A 5,935-nucleotide genomic window follows, 5' to 3' on the forward strand; every position below is an offset into this window, starting at 1 on the left:
TTTATTTCACATTTGCCATGAAAGATGTGTGAATAAATGACTCAACATGGCATGAGAAAGCAATAATAGGGTTAAGACAAATAGCCACAGTAATACAAGGGTGAAAAGTGTGTGTTTTGGATGACAGGAGTTACTGTATTTTTGTTCTAGTAACAGTTCATCAGTAATTTTGACTTAAGTTATTAACATATACTTCTATGAACGGAATTTAAGTTAAATCTGTGTTTATTGCGCACACAGAAATAAATCAGCACTTCTTCCAACTTTCCAACTAAACTCCATGTATAATGAAATCAGGGCCATTATAGAAACCACATGACTGAAGTGGCTAAAAAGTGAATAAACACAGTGGCATGCTCTGTGTGTGTGTGTGTGTGTGTGTGTGTGTGTGTGTGTGTGTGTGTGTGTGTGTGTGTGTGTGTGTGTGTGTGTGTGTGTGTGTGTGTGTGTGTGTGTGTGTGTGTGTGTGTGTGTGCTGAGAATATAAATATAGGGCACGGGAAAACACAGAGGAAATGTCTGGCTGTTAATGCGACTTTGCAGCCATTATTTTCCAAGGAGAACACTTCCTTAAACACACACTCATGCACACACTGCCCTCTTCCTTTTGCCTGGAAAGTAAGAAGGGCACAAGAACAACAGAAAATTAAAAAAAAAAAAAAAAGCCAAGATGTTTTTCTTTCCCCCTTTGGAACAATGTCCAGCTCAGGAGGAAGAGGCTGAAAAAAAAACTTCATTCCAGCATTTTTCCTCTCAGTATAATGAACATTTTTTCTTTGTCTCATTCTTAACAAATTTGTAAAATGTGATCACTCAGCTTTGTAATAATAAATAATACGATTATTCACACTGTGGCCCCTGCACTCAGTCATTCCTTGCATGCTAAGCTGCTGTTAACAGTGAAGGAGTGCCTTGTGCCTCATGCATGCTACATCTCAGAATCTCTCATAAAACACAGGTTTATTGATGTTCTGTATTTATGTATTTTCTCTCTGTCTCCACCTTCAGCTCTGTGAGAGCACAGAATATTATTTTGCCCTGTGGTGGGCCTGAGAGTAGAGAAACATCCACGGGCCATGCATGCGTTCCTCACATTCTGAACCAAAACCACATGGTGGGTTTAGCCCTAATGATATTTGGATGACTTGCATAAAGGGCATCCAACATCCAATCTAGATAAGTAGGCACAGAATCAATAGAAAAGAGGAAAAAAGGGTCCTCTCTCTTTCGCCCTTGAGGCTCACACACAGACACTCAATGCATAGCATGAGCTTCGCATTACTGATCTGACTGCATCGTTTTCTGCTTTGTCTTCTCGTTGTGACTGGGTGTTTTGTTTGAAATAAAACTCTCTCTCACACACACACACGTACAAGAGATATGCACACAGAAAACAACACGCCCTTGTTATTACTGGAAAGTCACAACTGACATCCCCCTGCAGGCGGCTATGTGCCAGCTGAACAGTCATACCCCAAGCTGGGGCGCAAAAATAAAACACTCCTTATTATGCCAGGGGCATTCTTAGCAAAACATACAGTTACATTTCATACAGAGGCTGTGGCCTATCAGTGTGCACATGTGCTGCTTGGAGCTGCAGCATGATAACATGAGGGCACCACCCGAAAGTATTAATACCCCCACAGACAGAAATAAATGCCTCTGAGGACCACCCCATTGTACTTGTACCCTGGGGCCACTCTGCAGTCCGTGTGTGTGTCTTTATCTGGGACCCATGACTAGTCTCTGCCTCACCCAAAAACCTAACGAAGTCACGTAGTGCCATTCCAAGAAACTGTCCTGGTGTGACCCTGGTCACTGAGCGCACAGTTGGGTACACTAAGAGGGAGCACAAATGACCAGAGGTGAGATGATATTTTTCAGATTTTCTTTGACTTTTTTTTTTTTTTTAAGTTACACCTTTGTCACATTATGCATAATATTATTTTACTTAAGAGAAAAAATGAATAACCACGTTTATAGTTTTTTATAAGTATCTATTGAACAAAAACTTTAAGGCTGCATTTATTGATTTTTTTGGTCACCTGGGAGCCGCAAAACTGCTGTAAACACAACACTGACATATAATCAACTTAAACAGTTGTTGCGGCAGATGTGTCATATCTCTCTCCACCTGGCAAACATAAGTCCAATATTCACTCTCATTTTAGCTCTGGTTTTGACCCCCACCATCTCCAGTGGGAAGTATCTGTCTCTTTAGCAACTAAACACTCCACTATGTTCATCAGCTTTGTCTGCTTGTCATTTGGTGCGATGCAGGTGGAGTACAATCGGTGGATGGAAACAATGCTGAAGAGAGCAGTGAGAGGGAATCAAAACAGTAAAGTTACAGAAAGGCCAGAAAAACCGAAACAATGAGCTGAAAAACGCTAAAACACTTCTTAGAGCTGAAGGGAACTACATTTTTGATTGATGATTATCACCTAAATATCTTAAACCAAATCAATCTCATTTACAAATCTAAAGACAATTTTTTGAATTTTTTACATATAGTATCACAATCTGCATCTGTAAATGATCTTCAGCTTCAGATTGGCTCCAAAATTAATCGAACAATAAGATGAAACCTCATGTATTAATATAGTATATTGATTAGTGCAGCTTTAAAAGAAAAAAAAATGGAATTAAATAGATGTGATTTCCTCAGCAGTGATCCAGCATCTAAAGGAAAAGAAAAGTGTGAGATTCGATGTATGTACAGACTGGTTTTACTACAATACATTGTTTAAGTCAACCTGTATAAGTGTATTAACTGTACTAAATTGGTTGGGCTCCTAACAAGTACAAATCAGTGCCATTTGATTGAAAAATTAGAATAATACGAATGCAGTTTGGCCTGTTTCTTAATAGAAGCATTTCTATTACGAAATGGTTCTATCTAACAGTCCAACTTTTGGATGTCCTAAAGTCGGACTGTTGCCGGTTCACCTTTAGACACCTGAATGATGCGTGAAACTGCTGTTTGTCAGTAATGCTTATGATCTTTAGAAAGGAATGTGCGGCCAGAAACACAACCCTGTGGAGACGCACATGGTGCACAGTTTCTTCTTGCTCTGTTGTGAGACAATGCAACCAAAGAGCCCTCACCTAAGGGATGTTGCTGCAACCAGAGCCTCTCTTTCCTTCATCTAACCTCGTGCACAGACGCAACGGCTCAGCAGAGCGCACAAGAGCAACCTTATCAGCAGGCAAAAGAAGTGCCTCTGCTTCGTACCAGAGCTGATAATTAACTGTCGCGCAATGACTGGATTTCTCTGATAACCTTTTATTTGTTCCCCCTGCACATCACCACTCATGCAATCTTGTTCCATGCATGGCCAGCTAGAGATGTGAGCTGAGGTGAGCTCAAATCTACTCTGACATATTGTACACATGTCAGATATATCTTGATACAAGCCTGCGGTGTGTGTTAACCAGCACTGTTGTGTTTCCCTACACACAACGCTGTGTTTTTGGTGAGATTATCCAGTATAATCTAAATGATCGTAACTGTTTCTTGCTGACCTCAGTGTTGAATCTGAGAGGTCGTCTGGTCAATGAGGGTGTACAAACACATGTAATGAGAGACAGTGCCCTCTAGTGGCTAAATGATAACGGGCAAATATTTAAAGTTTAATTTTCTCCTTTTACAATTTTCCATTTTGTTCTATTTTTTATGGAAGGGAAAAAGATCATTGTTTTTGAGAGTGTAAGACAGACTACCTAAGTTATATGTCCCAAAACAGAATATGGAGCAATCCTACGGAAGACAAGCCTAGAAATAGAAGAATTTCATATAACAATTTCAGTTTCTGAATATCTTTGGTGTACACTGTCGTGTGAAAACAGAAAGTCTATCTGCTTATGTTGCTAAGAAGAAGCAGCAGTAACACTGGAGGCCAATGACGTACCAGCAAGTATTATTACATATGCATTATTCTACACCCCATCCACTCCAGCACAGATAATCATTCTGACATTTATATGTGTGGAAATAATTATGAATAAAATTAAAGTGGGACATACAGTATATACATGAAAATATTTATACTTAATATTGGGAATGTAATTGTCAGTTTGAAGAATGAAAAGATGGTCAGGTTTGAATTTGAAACAAGAACATGACAGGGAAATAAATAAGTAGATTTATGTTGTTATATTACATAGTAGTATGTTATTATAGATGCCTTTCTATACAGTTTATTCGTTGCTTGTAATTTGGGGCAAGGTAACTGGACCTTGCACTTTCATTAACATGTTGTACACTTATTTGAAATTTGCACTTTTACTTCTATTTCATTCTCGTATTTTGTATGTCATTCTTTTATAATGTATCTACATTTTACTTTATTATGGTTGTATACATAGCATTTTAAACTATATCTCACAATGTATATTGAGTATATTTTGCACTACAATTTCCTTTGGTATGAATGAAGTTCTGACTCATCCTAAATCATGTTGCTTTGAAAACATAGTGATAAGTACACACATTTGTTGGTGGTAGTCTAGTGGGAGTCAAACCCTTTCTAAGGTTTTATTATGATACGGTAAAACAATCTCAACACGTGTTACCATAGCTCTGTTCAGTCTACTACACTGGAATTAAAGACTGCATGCGGCACATTTTATCATGGATTCCTTATAGCTGTGACTGTGGGTGCATGTGGAAAGGATTTTGTGTAACCGTTGGCCAATCATTTCTTGTAACTGTATACAGTAGTTACCTAACAGTTGATGAACGAGAAAAAGCACCATTTGATCAGCAATGCCCATAAAAATAATTACCCCAAATTAAAGATTAACAACCATGATGTGAAAAAAAAATCACACAGAAACCCTCTGCTATGTACAACTGTTTATTTTTGATTTGCAAAACATCTGACAAAAATAACATTACATAAACACCAATTTATAATAGAAAAAAGAAGATCTTGGAAAAAAATGAGACAAAAGATAAATTGCAATTACATTAGAATTTAGGTGACTTGACTTTTTTTGATAATTGCAGCCATATCATGCTGACCTACACAGGCAGTTTATGGCTAGCAGATTCATCAGTATGCATGTGTTACAAACATTACATTAAGTGCTTTTGTTGGTTCAGGCATTTTAATTGAATGTGGCATGATTTGGGTTCACAATGCAGGGTTAGAATTCAATGCCAAATTCAAATTTTATTCCTTATAAAAGATCAATAAACATGGCTGACAGAGTACTAAGTAAGAAGCCAAACTCACACTCAGACAACCTTCCCATTCAAATTAAGCTGGGGAACATCTGAAGCCAGTTTCATTAACACCCTCCCCTGCATTAAAAGGGTCATGTTATGGCACACAGCTCAGGGTAGATGTGACCATGGCGACATTGTTCCTCAGTATTCACTGATCAATAAAAACTCTCTAATTTCATTCAGTGTTTACCTGAAGCAGTTTGACATGAATACAAAAAAACTTGGTTTAAATTCACCAAAGTGAGTAGTTGCTCCGTTAATATGATACTAAGATCTGAATGGAATTCGTTTTTTCCCCAATAAGCACCACTAAGTTGCGTATGTTTCAAAAGACACAATCTTCCTATGAGGCTTTGTCGCGCCGATGGGGGCCGACACTTTGGATGATGCCCGCATTATGTAGTGTCCGTAACACACGACTTGGTGACGCTTGAGATAAAAGCAGCATTGCATGGCTACTGAGGATTTCACCCCTCCCAATTCCCCTCATTTAACCAAACCTTGGCAGGGAATGATGAAGGTGCAGGAGCCGACTTTAGGACAGAAGGAGAGGTGAAGACACAGAGAGGGTAGGGATGAAACGACGGGGCAAATAAGAGAGAAAGGTAAGGATGGCATACTACAGAGCAAAGACCATGCTAACAGTACCTAGTGGAGCGCAAACACACCTCTCGTTTCTCCTACTGCCACAAAGTCTTTCAG

The sequence above is a fragment of the Xiphias gladius genome, chromosome 21 (assembly GCF_016859285.1).
Source record: "Xiphias gladius isolate SHS-SW01 ecotype Sanya breed wild chromosome 21, ASM1685928v1, whole genome shotgun sequence".
NCBI lineage: Eukaryota > Metazoa > Chordata > Actinopteri > Istiophoriformes > Xiphiidae > Xiphias > Xiphias gladius.